Source organism: Myotis brandtii, unplaced genomic scaffold (assembly GCF_000412655.1).
Source record: "Myotis brandtii unplaced genomic scaffold, ASM41265v1 scaffold709, whole genome shotgun sequence".
Lineage (NCBI taxonomy): Eukaryota > Metazoa > Chordata > Mammalia > Chiroptera > Vespertilionidae > Myotis > Myotis brandtii.
In genome coordinates, this window is record NW_005370782.1 from 1352979 (window position 1) to 1371007 (window position 18029).

General features: G+C 39.6%; 1 protein-coding gene across 5 annotated transcripts in view; it reads right to left on the minus strand.

Moving 5' to 3' along the window:
* Window positions 1–18029, minus strand: part of RAB27A (RAB27A, member RAS oncogene family) — a 70211-nt gene that overhangs the window by 32905 nt on the left and 19277 nt on the right. Inside the window, exon 1 of one of the 5 annotated variants that reach the window (XM_014530068.1) lies at window positions 8822–8840. The exons of the other annotated variants lie outside the window; for them this stretch is intronic. The gene's annotated coding sequence lies outside the window, so the exon portion shown is untranslated. Of the gene's footprint in view, window positions 1–8821; window positions 8841–18029 lie in introns of those variants that run through there. 5 annotated transcript variants of the gene reach the window in all.

The following is an 18029-nucleotide window of genomic DNA, read 5'->3' on the forward strand; positions in this document are numbered from 1 at the left end:
TGTGCCCCAAAATTTATCTCCACCACAGTAGAGTTTCTTTCTACACTTGAACTGCTTGTACAGTAAACAGTTTGGGAGAAAGGAGTACTGGCAGAGAACACTCAATAAATAATTGGGAAAGATGAATAAACAATGGGGAAAAGATTGATGAGTGACAAAGGCTTCCTTGGTTGAGAAGCCACCTCCCGTTTATCTCAGGGACCTGGCAAAAACACATCAACCCATGATTAGACAATAAAATAAAGAGTTCAGGCCTGGCCAGTGTGGCTCAGTTGGTTGAGCTTCATCCCAAAACACACAGCCCTAGAGACAGCCTGGTTGGATTCTCAGTCCAGGCACTTGCCTGGGTTGCCCGGGTTTCAGGCTCAATACTCAATAGAGGGCATGCACGAGCGGCCCATCATTGTTTCTGTCTTATCAATGTTTATCTCCCTCTCCTTCCCTCTCTCTCTCTCTCAAATTGATTTTAAAACATATTACAAATATATAAGTAAATAATAAAATAAAGAGTCCAGTTGGGGAAACTTAGCAAATTAGGAGGTTATGTAGTATTTGTCCTAAACTGGCTACAGTGACCAAGCTGATCTGGGTTAACAGAGACCAGAAGTCTAAAGAGTAAGGAAGCAGAAGGAGTCAGGGGCACGTAAGTCTTCAAAGTGATAACAAGGATTTTTCAGGGTTTGGGCAGGTTATTGATGGTGACAGGCTCCTTATTTGAACTTGTGGTCCAGAGAGTCAAAGCCTGGAATTAATGGAACTATTCCATCTTTCAGCAGAAAATAATCCTAATCCACAGCAAACGACAATCCCAAACCCAACCTGCAGTCCCACATGTGGCTGTCTCACCACTGCTGATCACCACTAAATGAAGATAACTATATGTGAAGGTTCGACTGCAGGTAGGTTTTCATACAGAACCATCTTCACATAAAAAAATTATTTTTGTTTCTTAATTTTGTTACTCAAGTCTCAAGTATTGTTACTGGGGCCTGTTTTCCAGAAAGAAAAAAAGAAGAAATAAAAAAAAAACTCCACTCAATAATATAAATTATGATTCATGTCAGTATTTTAGAACAGAGAGGAAAACAGTAAAAACCTAGTGCAGAATTTGACATTTGGGGCACCCAAACATTATTTTGTGCATAGCATTTCCAGTAAGTACGCCAGCCTATGGATGCTTGGGAAGCCAGTCATCAAGGCGTCCCAATTGCATTGCTCTTGCTAAAAATGGGTCAGAAGCCTAGGTCAGATGTCCATGGGCCAACCACTTCACCTGCATTCGTACAACAATGCTCATCATAGCCCTAGAGGCAGATGGTAAATACCACACACACTTCTCCCTTCTGAAGGATGTCGGTGCCATTCTGTCACAGGTGGCACCATAAGGCGATGAGTAACTGGGTCTTGGGCAGTCTATCCACATGTTAGCATGGGCTCAATTCAACATATTGTTGAAAGAGAAAATTGAAGGTTTATTAATTCTAATGTGCATCCACTTTCTTATTTTAACTTCTGTTTAAAATTGGGGTGCATCTTAAATTTCACAGTCTTACAACTCACGATACCTTGCAGTTGCTATTAAATCAGGGGGCACTGGAGATACAGTTGTGTGAAAATCTTTGATTCGTGTCCTCTAACAAGATCAAGAATGTACCATCAACACATTTCAGGTAGATGAAGCACAGCAGTAAACCTACCTCAGATGGCTGTTGTGAGGACTGAATTAGCATATACATATGAAGTACCTGGCACATAGTAAGTCCTGTGTAAGTATTAACTGCTATTAGCATCATCATATAGCAATCTAGCTTCTAAGGAGCAATATGCAGGCCATAGTCCTTTCCTAGAACTGTCAAAAAAGAACTGAGTCCTAAAATTTAATAACATAAAAAATAAGGATCTGTGAAGAACACTTGAACCTGAGGTCATTTCTTTAAACTCTGTAAATACCTTAGAAAGAACTGAGTCCTAAAATTTAATAAGATAAAAAATAAGGATCTATGAACCTGAGGTCATTTCTTTAAACTCTGTAAATACCTTGAAGAAGTAGCATGTAAGTACCTCAAGGAAATGTCTCCTAAAAAGTCGAGAACGCCCCAATTTGGGAGATGCAAAAGACTTTCTTATTCAGCTCACTTCTGTCTCTCCTCCTTACACAAATATTTTTTCAAAGTGCTCTCCACCCTCACTCTCATCAGATTAACAATAGAAAGCAAGGAACACCCACTTCCTCAACATGTACTATGTAGTGATAATTGCCTCGTGAGAGAAAGTCAATGATCTTCTTCCTTATTTAAAAAATAAAACATACTTAATTGGTTTTTCAGGGAATGAGATAGAAGAGAGTGGTAAAGATCTATTTCTTGCTCTCGCTTTCACACACACACACCATAGCCCAAATTCTCCATGAAGCTTCCTATTAAAGTCAATCATAGACTCCAACCTTTAAATATCCTATCAAGGCAGAATAATCTCAAAACTCCTCCAGATAGCTCAGCCGTTTCTTAAAAGCCAAAATTTCCCTCTGTTGCCCATGGGATTGGGTAATATTAACTGAACTGAGCAACTACCATAGGCCATAGACAGTACTAAACATTCATGATTTTACTTTATCTGCTTATGATCCTTAAAGGGAACTTAGTGTCTGTACAAGACTTACACTGTAAGAGTGGTGTTCTCTTAATGTGATGGCAAGTAGGGTGGATTCAAATTCTGACTCTTTGTGTAATGTGGTCCAAGTTCTTCAAACTAAACCTCCATTCTTTCAACTGTAAAAATAGAGATAGCATTACTAAGCTCATTAGGTTATTTTAAGAATTAAGTGACATAAACCACAGAAAGTTTTAGACATTGCTTGGTTTATGCTAAGCATTCAATAATTGAAACTTGTCTTTAGCCATACTAATAGCCTCATCAAGTTAATATTAGCAAGGCATGCAATTTTATAACCCATTCTTTTTTTAAAAAAAATATATTTTATTGACCTTTCACAGAGAGGAAGGGAGAGAGATAGAGAGTCAGAAACATCGATGAGAGAGAAACATCGATCAGCCGCCTCCTGCACATCTCCCTCTGGGGATGTGCCCGCAACCCAGGTACATGCCCTTGACCGGAATCGAACCTGGGACCTTCCAGTCCGCAGGCCGACCCTCTATCCACTGAGCCAAACCGGTTTCGGCAATATAACCCATTCTTAATGTAACCAGTACCTGAACCTTTGGAAAAATCAGACAGAAATTCAATTTAGGTGTAATAGTTTATGAGGTCCCTATCCATCACAAAAGCTACCTTAGCATTCCAATCTAACAATGAATTTTATCTGTGTTATTCTGGGCAATTTCGGATCTGGAATTTTCATCAGTTGAATCCTCTACTTTTCAGAATAGGAAACTGAGGTCCAGAGAAGGTGAGTGAATGGTCTAAAGTCAACCAGTTGGTTAGATAATGGGCTGAGCTAGGTCCTATGTCTTCTAAATTCCAATCCTATATTATTTTCTCTAACACACCAAGATTTTTATTTTATTTGTTTCCCCTCCTTCAGAGCCAAGAGCCTCAATTATAGTTGCTTTGATTCAGGAATCAAAACTTTTCTGAAGAGATGTTTTACAATGTACCAAGATATGGTACCAGCAGCCATGGTAATAAATTGCTTTCTGACAAAGCTTTGGACACAGAGATGTTGGAATGAAGGACCTGTACTTCTGCCCCTGAAGTCCCTCTATCACAAAACCCTTCCTTCTGATGGGTTCCCCTAAGGAGAGAAGTCATAAACTGAGAGCTTTATCTGCTTCTTGTTGGTCATAGAAGATCCAAGAAAAAATAAATCTTGATGCTTGTACCATATCCTAAAAATCCTAGTTTTGTGTCTTTCCTATGGTTTCAAAATGGAAAGAAAGCAGAACAATTTCGTGAATGTTTTCGTTTCCCTATAGTTTTGTTTGGTATTAAGCTTGATATTTTTCTCTCAAATCAAGATTATTTTCTCTGGTGCTGCCTTCAGTTTTCTGTAAAAGTATTGCTGGCTCTCTCACTTGCTCTTTCAGTCAACAAATATTTATTGCAAATATTTATTGAACGGCTATTCTGGTGCTTGGTGCCAGAGTACAATAGGGAGCCAATATTCACTATGGAAAATGCATTTTCTTGCCCTGGCCAGCATTGCTCAGTTGGTTGGGCTTCATCCTATGCACAGAAAGCTAGCCAGTTCAATTCCCAGTCAGGGTACATACTCAGGTGGTGGGTTCGATCCCCGGTCAGGGTGCATACAGGAGATAGCCAGTCAATGTTTCTTTCTCACATCAATGTTTCTATCTCTCTCCCTCCCTCTCCCTTCCTCTCTCTCTCAAAAGTCAATAAAAACATATTTTTAAAAAAGATTTTTTTTTAAAAAAAATAATTCATTTTCTTATTTCTTCCCTACTGTAGACCTTACACTTTTAGCCATGCCCCAATCTTAGTTCTCCTGATGACTACACCTGCTTCTTTGCATTTTCAAAGAAGCCAATTTTTATGAACATGTTAATCTTCCCTCACACATATAGTACAGCAAACATCAAAATTCACATCACCATGTTGTTTTCCCCTGCAGATACGTGCACACGCCACATTTTTGGCATTCATGTGAAGATACAAAGGGAATAAAAATGTAAAGCTCAATGGAGAATAAAGAGCAAGTTTTGAAAAGAGAAAATGAGGTATATTATAAAGAATTTTTTACTGGAAAATATTTTCAATTTGTGAGAATGGTTATAAAATATTACAATGTCCTTAAATAGTTCATGGACTTCAATTGTCCTCACCTGATTTCTGTGTAGAAATAGGCACATGTGAATATAGCTATTACTTTTCAAATAACAGCATGTAACAGCATTTTTGAGAACTATATTGCCATATATTCTTTCAAACACTTTAATGTCTCCTTATCCAGGGGTGCAGTTAGAGAAAACATTTCACATACCAATGATCTGCATAGAACTATAAAGTCTATCAGTGTTTTTTAACTTTAATGTTAAGAAGCAGTAGGCTTTTCTTGGTTTCCTATGGCACCATTGTTGACCCATACCTGGCATTCTGGAGGACACATATAATAGAGATAGCAGAAAGGGGGAGAGAAGTCATACAGAGTAGGACAGGACAAAAGAGGCATTTTATAACGTACCAGCATATCAGTAGAGGCAACTTGTGTTTACCATTGCAATTCCTGTACCCTGAAGTGAAACACATCTACTTTCACTACAAACACAAGATGTGTGTTGTCCCATAGTGGGGCTGTTCTTTCCATAAGAGGAGACAGCAATTGGAATCCAGCTCTTCTTTGTCTCCTTATTGAAAGATGAGTTTGAGTTGTTGAATTCAGAATATTTTATTGTAACTGCGTTAGACCGTCACCTGCAACCTGTGACTCATAAAGGCATTCCTATCACACAGAGTTTTGCAGTAATATCATAGGTCTATCCTTAACAGAGAAAGGAGATGTTCATGGATAAAAACTGACAGGACCTAAGTTTGCATACCTTTTAGCCTAATATGTATAAATGTGCCTGTGACATAGGAATATTCCACTTCCCCATTTAAGCAAAGTGAAAAGACTAAGTTCTAGTAGATGGTGATATTCCAACATAGCAAGTTATGCAGAGAACAAATAAATTCTCTGTAAATACTGTTGAGTTAAATGTACATTTGCAAATGTATCCTCATTTGCAAAAGCTTCCTCCAGACTTTTGCAAATTCTTCATAAGTATTAAAGAGAACAGACCAGGATAAAGAAAAAATCAGCATTCGCAACCCTGAGTTGACCAACTATTTCTGAAATGTTACCATCACCTCAGTAGGTGACCAACATAACCCAAGAAACAAACAGTACAAACAACTATACATTAGGAAATAAGAGGAACTAGAATAATTCTTGAAAATTTCTTCTGGATGACCACTGTCAATGACTCAAATGAGATATTGGATCTTTTAAAAAAAATTTATGGAGACCATTGATTCATTTACTCAAAAGATGTTATTTGCTGCCCAAGCCTCTTCTACAATCAGAATATGATTGTTTATAAGAATTTATGGAAAGTAAACTTACCAAAACAATGAGTGTTATATTACTTACAGTTTGTGACAAGTACCTCCTGTTTTACAGACATAGGTAACAGGAAAAAGGGCACACTATAGAACATGCCATTTGCAAAATACAGGCACTACAGTAGCAAAAGGTGTGGCTGTTTGTTTTGCTGAGTAATACCTCAAATAAGGTGGAAGCACCCCCATTATAGACACAACCATGTCCCTGCAATGGAATGTCCAACCCATGGCCAAATGTGCTTCTAATGACACCATGAGGCAGGGACGTCTGTAAGAATTCAACAGAAGTATAAAGTCAATAAAGTCTACTCCCACTCAGTGGTTGTTCTTTGCAAGCACATAGAAGACAGTGATAACAGGTGTTGGGGTCAGGGTCTCCTAAATCCAAACAACAGGATACCACCACCTACCCATGTAAAATGAGCATCAAAATGCCTAATGGAGATACATGTATCATACCTTTCTTATTATTACAATGGATTAAGGCTGCAACACTGATCATATGGCTTTAAGCCTGGTGTTTTTTCCTCTATAGCTTAAAATCTCTGAGAATAAACTAAAAATATTTTCCAAAAGTGGAAGAGGAGGAGTGACTGGTTGGCAGGGGGAATACTGGCATTAACAAGCTCTGAAGAGGTCAAGTGACGACCTCAGAGTGCCACCAAACTCCCGGGCCTGAGACTCAAAGGTGGAACTATTGGGAGTGACAGTGCTGCTCCCACATCCGGGACTGTGAGGACAAGTAGCACTCAAAGGACTTGCTATTAGGACATTTCAACGTTGAAAACCACAGAACACCTTTCCATTTTTGACCTAGAAATGGAGTCTGCCAAGCTTTGTCCTCCTAGAACACGGGACATACATGAGAAGACCTTTGACCAACACAGCCTGGCTCCCACTTGCATCTCAGCTACCTCAAGTCTTTCATGTACTGCAATTCTGGAAAGGTGTCAACCTGTACAGGAAACACACCTAATCAAGAAGCAAACCACTTCACTTTGTGAAGGAGCAATGAGGCCTCTTTCAGTCCAAAAAAAATATTAGGATGAAAAAAAAATTATGAATTAGAAGAAGCAAGAACTGTTGAGGATGACTGTCCAAATAATTAAATAAATATTCCTGAGTTGCAGTAACTGGGGAACAGAGAGCAAGAACTGTTGAGGATGACTGTCCAAATAATAAAAATAATGAAATAAATATTCCTGAGTTGCAGTAACTGGGGAACAGAGGGACTCCTTTATCACTGCCTTTTTTAAAATATGAGAATATGAGTTGACAAGAGAAAAATTCTGAGATGTTCTACATTAAATTACAGCAGGCTAGAGAGTGAGAGAAAGAGACAAGAGTAATTAGTCCTGCCTAATGTGGATCAACAGTTAGCACGTTGGCCCATGTACCGAAGGGTCGCAGGTTCAATTTCTGATCAAGGGCATGTGGGTTGTGGATTCGCTCACCTAATGGACAAGGTCTAATCAGATATACTTCCTATTGATTCTCAAGAATTCTTTCCTTGTTCCACCTATTCAGTATGCAGAAAGTTAGACTGTTTGCATTTCTATCAGCAGCTGTTATAGAATGGGGTGTGCCTTGGGTTTACTTATGCAAAAGAACTGAGGAACTATAAAGTACTTGCAGCCATCCAGCCAATTTCTAAATCAGCCTGTCGATCGCAGTTAGCTTTTTTGTTATTGTTGCTGATTGCTAATTTTCTTGCATTTTGTTCAGTAAATGCGATCTCCAGAATATCCAATTTTGTGAGTTAAGTTTAGTGAATGTCCCATGATTGTTATTGTTTTTTATGGGAATAAAAACTCTTATAGTCAAAGTAGTTACCTATGCAATTTAGACACCTCCAAATTATGCTGCTTTGCTAAGTTATTTGCTTCTGCCTTTAGTGCATATATGTTACTTGAAATGCTTATAAATGGGTCATTAATTGAAAAGGCTTAATTTGCACTAGCCTTTTCTCTTTTTCCTTCCTTCTTAAAAAAATTCAGAGTGGATTCACGTGTCCATTCTTGTGAAAATATTTAAGAAAGTGCTGTGTCATTTACACTCACTAAATGACAGCAAGGTTCCAACACATCTGTTCGGCCCATGTTTGCTTTCATACTGTTAGGATAGTCAACTGAGCAATAAGGAATGAACACAATATGTTGCATCATAACATTTTATTATGGATCACGGTAGAGATGATTTTATGTTTGGGGAGCTTCTTGTTTGGCTTCTATAAATATGAGAGCTACTCTAAGTCCATAGCAAGTCAATGTCTTCATAGCCAGCTGGATGTTACTGTGTAGGGTCTCAGAAACCTGCATAATGCCATTGCAGCAAATCTTACTGCCTCACAAACCCGCTCTGGTTCAGCTGATAGCACACATTCTACAACAAGTTTCTTTAAGTGAAATCTTACATGGCACTCCAACATACAAAATAAATGAAAGTAAAACCATCCTGATGAAAGGAATGAAGGTAAGACCTCCCCTCCCCCCGCCACCACCACCTCCAAGGCCTGTGAGCACAACAAAGACCTAACAAGAGCTCCATTGTACACATTTGCAAAACCAATACACAAAGCTCTACATTCAACCTGGCTCTGAATCGGGTCATTTGCCTTCAACTTTGTACCCAAACACTTCCTGTCTACCTAAATACCTTAGATTGACAACTCATTTACAAGGTCTCCCAGGCTTTTTTATGAAGAATTCCTAAAGGTGCCACCTCTCAGATCTCCCACACTTACCACAGTCTTAGGGCTCTTCTCATCTGGGAGGGAAATCTGAAATGTGTTGGGTGTTCCTGGTGAGAATTCCAAGAAGGGCAACCTAGAGTTTGGAAGAAGTCTATAGGACAGAATCTCGGGGACAATGATCATTGGACACTCATGGGGAAGGAAGAGCTGGGGGTCTAGGGCTGAATAGCCCTGGGAAGATCTAGACCAAACTGGATGGAAGTGAACCAAGAGGCAGCACCACCTCTTAGGACAGGAAACTAGCATCCTTGAAAAAGTGAACTGTCAGAACAATATTTATAACCAGCAACATTGGTTATCTTTTCCTGTATCTAAATGGACACACTGAGGCCATTAGAAAATATATCTAGCTCAGCTGGCATGGCCCAGTAGTTGAGCGTGGACCTATGAACCAGGAGGTCATGGTTCGATTCCCGATCAAGGCACATGCCCAGGTTGTAGGCTCGATCCCCAGTAGGAGGCATGCAGGAGGCAGCCAATCAATGATTCTCATCATTTATGTTTCTCTCTCCCTCCCTCTCCCTTCCTCTCTGAAATCAATAAAAAAAATTTTTTTTTAAAAGAAAAGATATCCAGATTAGTCTTGATGGACTAACCTATACTTAGGTGGAACCCTCAAAAGTCAAGATATTCTTTGAAGAACATAGCAAACTTAGAATAATTGAGAATACATTATTTTTTTTTGTTATGTTAGAAACCACTTTAGACTAAATTAAAGCACAGAATATCATAGAGAGGCACAAAATTTTTTTAATACCAATGATAGAAAAACAAAATTATCTCCACTAAGTTAATCTTTTTCTATGAATTCAGAAGAAATTGCTTCTATTGTATTTTATCCACAAAACCCCTTGAACCAGCTTATGACTATGTCATGGGCAATGGTTTACAGGCATACTTTGGAGATATTGTGAGTTTGGTTCTAGAATCACTATAAAGTGAATATTGCAATAAAGTGAATCACACATTTTTTTTGGTTTCCCAGTGCCTATAAAAGTTATATTTACACTATATTATGGTCTACTTAGTGTGCAAATGTATTGTCTATAAAATGTACACAACTTAATTAAAAATACTTTATTATTTAACAATGCTAATCATCACCTGAGCCTGCTGGAAAAATGATGCCAATAGACTTTCTTGACACAGAGTTGCCACAAACCTTCAATTTGGAAAAAAAAATTGAAATTTGTGAAGTGAAATAAAGTGAAGCTCAATAAAATGAGGTATGCTTGTATATAAAAGCTTTGCTATTTAAAACTCCTAGAAAGTTACAGGAAAGAAGGAAAGGGCATAGGGCAGATGGGAACAGAACGACCCTTCTTGTTGCCTATCGGAGCAGACAGCCTTATGTAAAGGTGGCATAGAACCAATTCCAGGACTCCAGGGGTTAAGTATAAATGGAGGTGCCAGACAGGTGGCCAAAGTTACATCAAAGTCAAACACAACAAATTAACAAGTTCAAAAAGGGGAGAGGTGGCTTATGGATTTGGAGGAGAAGGTTCCAGGAAATCAGGAGGACAGCTTGCCATACAGACTGAAGGGACCACTTACTTAGCTCAGCAGAAATAATAACTAGAAAAGGCCCAAGTAGTTGTCACTTCATGAAGTCAAAGAGATTCTCTTACCTTTGATAAAAACTAACTGGAACTTGAAGAAAACATAATCCGTGGGGAGTATCTATGGGAGGAGCGAGGGCTTATGGAAGTTCTCCTACTCTATGTAATTTTGAGAACCCTACAGGAAGAACTCTGTTTATAATAAAGCTCAATGGTTCTAACTTCACCTTCCTTTAACTTCCTTTTCCTTTATATAAATACTCCATCTTGGCACACAGAGAGTGCGCATGGCTTGCCATGTCTGCAGGCACTGGGTTGCAACCCTTTCTTTTTCCAGAATAAATCGTTTAGGTAACGAAACACCTAGTTGATATTATTTTTCAGCTGACATCTAAGTCAGGGCAACTTACTCCATCCACTTGCTCTCCCCTATCCTTAGCCCATTCAATCTCAGGCTCCCCCTAATTGCTCCAGCCAGGTTCCTTCTGCCCTGGACAGATAAAAAGCCAAGCATCCAAGTTAGAACTTGGTCCTCCAAAGCAGTACCTTGTCTTTGTCATGAGCCAAGCCTCAGATAAGGCAACTTTGTGAACCAAGCCCCTCTTCTCTGAATGCACTTCTGAGTAGAAGGCTAAGAATTCAGAGACTAAAGTGAGAGGGCAATACGATCACTCAGAAAGAACCTAGAGGGGCCTGTTTAAAAAAAAAAAACAGTAGCTAAAGAAACTTCATTATAGATTTACTAACACAAAATAAAGATTATGTGTTCGCAGAAAAAGCAAGAATCAGCAAGAGAAGGAGCCAAGAGATAAAGAAAGTTACAGACAAGAGGAGCATACAGCACAGGAAAAGAACACCATGAGATGTAAATATCCACGAGTTTATAAGACATTGATAAGCCACAACTTGGGGAATTTTGTTTTAGTGTTGGAAGGGAATTAAAGAAGCGTGATATTAGAGAAGTTTTAATGAGGATGAAATGAGGGTCTATTTACGAGAGAGTTGACTGCAAAGTACTGGAAAAGGTTTTATAAGTCACACACAAAAATCTATCGCATAATTCTATAATCATGGCTTAGGAAGTTCACTTTTTAAAGCATAAAGTTAATCTCCACATACCAACACACTTAATTGCCAAAGTTTATAAGTTGAGTGTTTTGATCGCAGGGATTATCTTTCCATTTTAAGAAATGATGTTATCAATGTATCCTTTTAAAGTTAAACTTGCCCATATGTATTTGTACATCACATGAAAACACAATTGGCATATAGCCATCAAGCAATGAAAATAAACTAAAACTTCTAACAATAAACCCCAATAATGTTAATCAATTTTCCCAGCAATGAGAAATAAACTTAAAAATTTATACATAAATATCCAAGAAAAGCTTTTACCTATTTACATGTTAGAGTTTACTGCAAAGAACATAATAGAGAAAATCATTCTGCATAGAAATTACAAGTAGTCATTTGAGATAATCTCCATTAATTGCCGGTGCCTCTAAGCATCTGGGATACACATTCCTTTAGCTCCTCTAAAATATTTCTAAACTATGAACATTCTGACACAGGAAGGAGTAGATATTAAAGTTCTATTACTTCTAATTGAAAGGGTCTTGATCTTATGTTCTCTGGAGAGGACAGAAGCTCATAAAAGAACATGTGTACACATCTACTATTAGGAAATTAGTTTCACATGCATTCTAGCAGAGAACTTTTACACTTTTGTCTAGATACAAAATGTTTATGAACTCAAGAGATATAGTGTGATTTTTCAAACCAAAATCTGAGACATGAGGTCTGCCAGTGGGTTTTTTGTGACCCTTTCGGGAAAAGGCAGAGTTGGAAATACAGTTTAGTTTCAAAGCATTAGAATTTCTACAGCCTCTCATTGGTTTATGGGGCAAATGCACAAGAACGGGTGAAATGGGGCAGCACCAGAAAACCCACGCAGTTGGTCATCACAACTCACCTCCGTGCACAGAGGACACATGTGATTATTTGGGTTCTCTTCACTTCTGACCACCAGGCTCAGCGCTGAGGCCCTCCTGATTCCATCGTAGAGAAAAGGGAAGGGAAGTTGTTTTCATGGAAACACCCTCACCTATTTATGCTCCTTTTCTCACAGCCTCAGTAATTAACAGAAGGATCACGAACTAAGCCAAATGCTTTTCTCCCCACTCCACTCGCGCCCTGGAAACTCGTCCTCATAAGCCACATCCAACTCTGGATATTCCTTTAACCAGTTTCTTCTCAATAAGTCTGAGTGCTTTACCTGCTTAATGTTATGGGTATGATGCTAATTCTAAGTCCTCTTCTGCCATCTTATGAGTGTGTCTCATCTCCCCAGTAAACGTGCATGTTTCCTGAAGTCTGTCTACTTCTGTATTGCTTCGCCACCAACACTCACCAGTGGCTGACCGTAGGCCAGCTGTCACTCAACTGCTAATTGTGTCTACCATCTGGCTTTCTCTAACAACCTCTTCCTTCCTCTGGTTCCCTCTGTTCCCCGCTGATTTCATTCAGGAGTGACTCAAAAAATGTCTTGGAGCTCCGCTGATAGCTGCTCTTTTTTGGTAAATTAAATTATATTTGCATTCAATTCAGCAGTATTTAATAAGCAACTTTTACCTGCCCAGCACTGTGCTAGCAACTATGAATGGCAGTCACTCCCCTCACAAATTGGTAATTGGGATGAGGAAACAAAATGAGCTCCTTGTCAACAAAGGACAAGTAAGTCAAGATAATAAGGGAGAACAATGTCTGGCACACCACATAGACCACGCAGCACAGGACATCAAAAGTAAAATAGAGGGCCCTGGCCGGAGCGTCATCCTGATACGCCAAGGTTATGGGTTTGATCCCGGTCAGGGCACATAGAAGAATCAACCAATGAATGCATCAATAAGTGGAACAACAAATCTCCTCTTCTCTTCTCTTCTCTTCTCTTCTCTTCTCTTCTCTTCTCTTCTCTTTAAATGGGCTTGAGGTCAGAAGACCTGCACTCTGCGTCTTACTTCCTAGCTGTGTGACCTAGGGCCAGTCACCTCCCCTCTCCCAGCCTGTTTCCTCAAAATGGCAATATTCCAATTAAAGATTATTGAAATTAAAGGATACATTGGGTGAATGCATTTATAAACTGTAAGCTGCTGGGTACATGTAAGATGGTGAAGATGGTTTTATAAGACAAGAAGACCCTCAGAGGTCAGAAAGGGGGAACTATCTGACCAAGGCTTCAAGCAGGAACCAGGGCCTGAGCTGCGCACCTTCAAAGTCAGGAAGGGTTTAGCTGGATGGGGAGGAAGAGGAAAGAGAGCATGTTTGGTGCAAGAGCATGTTTTCACTTAAATGTGACAGTATTGAGAGCCCTGTTAACTACCTCACATGCTACACATGTCAGTGAGATGTCACTCTTCCCCTCAAAATTTAGTCAGAGAGACACAAGAGAAACGCACAACTATAAATCATCCCTTGAGGAATGACTCTGAGGCAGTGTGGCAGCTGAAGAGGGCTAGATGACAACCACCAGTGCTCGGCGTTCCAGTCCCCGCTCTGCCACCGTGTGTGTGAGCCAGCATGGTCCCCACCCCTCCTGGCCTTTCCTTCTCAAATATGAAATAAGAGGTTGAAACTCAATGGTCTCTTCCCTGTACAAACACTCTATGATCCTAGGTTCGAAGTCCAAACTTTAGCCATGAGAAATTTAAATGGGGTCATGGTGGCAGCTGTCCCTGGTATCCCCTCTTACTCCTTAAAGCCTAGAAAAGGGCAACAGCAGTGAAAATGAAACAAAGGAACCTGTGAGGCATTAATTTTAAAATAATATAATGCATTGCTGCACTGGGGAGAAGATGGAGCCAAAAAAGAGAAAGAAACCGAGAGAAATGCCTGAAAACCATCCCATTCCCTATGGTCCCACATTTATCTCTGTCCTTGGGAGTGAAAGGTCCAAAAAGAAGACTATGACTGTACAAACCACAGAAGAGGAAACACGAAAGACCCAGGGTCACAGCAGGATGTTCTCAGCTAAAGTAAATTACATAGGACATGATGGGCCGTCCCTGCCTTTCCAATGAAATTTCATTTGCAAACATCATGCCTCTGTGGTAAGATATTTTATCTGGCAATAATGAAGAGGGAAATGTCAACAAAGACAACTGGCTGTCACTTCGGCTCCAATGCATTCTCTCCACGGGGGAGCCTTTATGAAGGCATCTACTCATTCAAAACTTGGACCTTGCCCATTGTTATACACCACCCAGCTGACTACATGTTAATGAAAACACATACTGCCCAGGAGTAATATCATCTTCCTTCAGCCTCTATCTCAGTCTCTCTCACTTGGCTTGAAATGGTTACCATTTTACCACAGATGTTATGAAATGACATTCCAAAACCTTCTCTAATTACTTAATGCCTGTGGGTTTTCAGAGGAGAATTAGCTTAACTAAGCCACATCCCCCCATATTCTTACTCTCATTGAAAACACCATTGCCATATGTGTGGGTGTCTCCTGATGCATGCCAGCAAGAGTTTCTCCAGGAAATTGCTTCCCAACCTTCTTCGTGCTCTTTATATGACAAAATGGGGCAAATGCTCATGATTGAGGGCAACAGATCTCGGGGCTCTAGCAATGCCAGACCCAGTCCATCCACCCCGAGAGAAGAGGGGTTCAATAAATGTCTCAACACAACTTCAGGGCACAGGCACACCACAGAGGCTCTGCTCTAGGTAGATAGAGAGTGTGAAATTCCTGGGGTACGGGTAGATGAATGTTCAGTAATACAAGATAATGCCAAATTGTTGTCCAATATACTTGTTTTATGCTCCCAACTTCACATCTTCAACATTTGGTGTTTGTTGTCAGACTTCTCAAAATGGTAACATATTGTGATCTAAATTAGCATTTCTCTGATTGTTAATATGGTTGAGCATCTGTTTTTAATTTGTTGGCCATTCAGGTTCTGTTTATGGAAAAGCACATTGATATTCTTTCCCTGTTTTTCTATTGGGTTGTCTTGTCTTATGGACATGCAGGAGGGAGTTCTTCCTACATTCCTGATGCTAGTCCTTTGTCAGTTATAGATGTTGTAAATATCTACTTCCTGTTTGTGGTTTGTCTTCTCACTTTTTTAATTGCTCAATCTTCAAGTAGTCTAATCTAGCTATCTTTTCTTTGATAGTTGTTTCTGATAATATCCTGTCGAAGAAATCCTTCCTTATCTAAAGAGATAAAAATATTCTTCTACATCATTTCCTAAAGGTGCTGCCTTTTACATTTAAGTCTTTGGTCCATTGGTAATTTATTAAGGCATATGGAGGGGTTCACTTTCATTGTTTCCCCCTGAAGGATACCTGTCATAGTACTATTTATTGAAAAAAATTCAACATATATGGTCAGATCTGTTTTAGGGTTCTCTCTTCTGTCCCTGTGGTCATTTTCACTACCCCTGGGCCAATGTCACAAGGCCTTAATTACCATGACTTTACAATACAACTTTATGTCTGGGAGGACTGGTCCCCTCCACTGTACTATGGACATTCTTGACCTTTCACACTTCCATCTAAGTTCCACATAAATCTCTAGATGAAATTTAGAACACTGACATATTCATAATATTGACCCTACCTATCTGTGTCCATGTATTTATGTCTTTTAAATGCCTTTAAAACTGTTGTCAATAAATTCTCTTCATAAAGATCTTACACATCGTTAGGCTGTTGATACTTTATATTTGTGTCACTGTTATGAGTAATATCATACATATCTTCTATTTATTACTTAGCCATACCAATGCTAATGCTTTGTTAGCTAAAAATAGTACATTTTGTTTATCCTTTCTATTCTCTGCCAAAAGCCAATTCTAGCATGTCATAATTGCAAGAGTTTCATCAAAAGGTTGATGGAACTTGGAGACTCAACAAGGGCTGAGTCACATATGTTGTCACCTGTTGGGAATGACTGAAGGCATTTCCCCAAACCTAAAAAGGGATGATTGCTTGCTGCCAGACAGCTCAGGGCATCTTAATCTACATGTTATTGCCTCCTACTGGCCAAACACCTGAATAGCCGTAGGCTAATTCCCCCATTCTGACAATGTCTCTGTATAAGAAACCCTACCCCTTTGAAATGTATATCTCTGCCTCGCCTCAGGACAATTTGTGTTAATAAAAAGCATGGGGTCTCTGAGACAAGGAGATCTTAGTTCCTTTTAGCTAAGCTCCTCTGACCCCCATATGCCTTTCAAAATTATGCTTCGTCTCTGGACTCTTTAAGTTACACACAGCCTTCTCCAGATTGCTGAACCCTTCTTAATGCTGGAACAAGAACCCTGGCATTAATGGCGCCCGAATTGGGACTTCCTGAACCCTGGCAGCACCAATATTAATGGCGCCCAAACAAGGACTTCCTGAACCCTTGCAGATGCTGAGAAACACTCACCAATATTAATGGCGCCCAAACAGGGACTTCCTGAACCCTTGCAGATGCCGAGAAACACTCACCAATATTAATGGCGTCATGAACAGGGACTTCCTGAACCCTGGCAGCACCAATAACTCTCTATACCTTTTATTTTTATTTCCTGTCTTACTGTGCTAGTTATGACCAACAAAGGTATTGAACAGACAGTTCACAGGATGATGTGGTAAAGGGCTGCACATCATATATCAAATAAGCATTATCCTTTAAAGGGAAGAGACACTATCAACAAAATGGTCATTGATGCCAATCCGATAAAAGGTGTAACTGATTTTTGATGGAAGTAAGGGCTGCCAGACATCAAAGTATAGGCCAAGCTTAGAGCCATGAGAAGGGAGCAAGTACTGGCATGACTGACTGGGAGGATAGGAGAGCATTCATACTTCCAAAGGAATAAGACAGAAAAAGGTAATGATGAATTTAGGGGACATGGGCAGATGGATGTGGCTAATGGGTGCATGAGGAGAGAAGAGGATGTGTCCAAACAGAGGCTGAAAGATGGGAGTTTGGGACCTAGGCCTGTAAGGACTCCTATATGGCCCTAACATGTTTCCATTTCCTCTGGGCAATGGAAAGCCACTGCAGGCTTTTGTGAAGGAGAAGGACACAAGGTCTGTGCCTTAGAACGATGTCTCCGGCAGCCACATGGAGACTGGGAATACACAGAGGATCAGGAGAATGGGGAATGATGGTGAGTGACTTGTGTCATTAATGGTGAGGATAGAGAGGAAGGGATTAATTCAAGATATATCTAGGAGGAAGAAAAATCAGTATAACTTCTTAACTGACTGGAATAGGCGTTAAAGATAACCAAAACTTTGAGCTTGATAACTGAATGAACAGTATTATCATTAAGAGGAAAAGATGGTTTGAGATGATTATAACTAACATGTATTGAGTACTTTTCTAAGCCCTTTTAAATACTAATTTAATCCTCACAACAACCCAATGAGCTAATTTACAGATGAAAAAAACGGATGCACAGGAAGGTTAAGTAAGTTCTCCAAGGTCACACAGCCAGTAAAAAGCAGAGCCAAAATTTGAACCCAGATACACTCTCAAATACGTTATACTCTCTGGGACATGTCCAACTAAATGTCCTTCATGTCTGAGGGACATGCAGGGAGTTGTGTTTAATTGACATTTGGAAAACTGAACT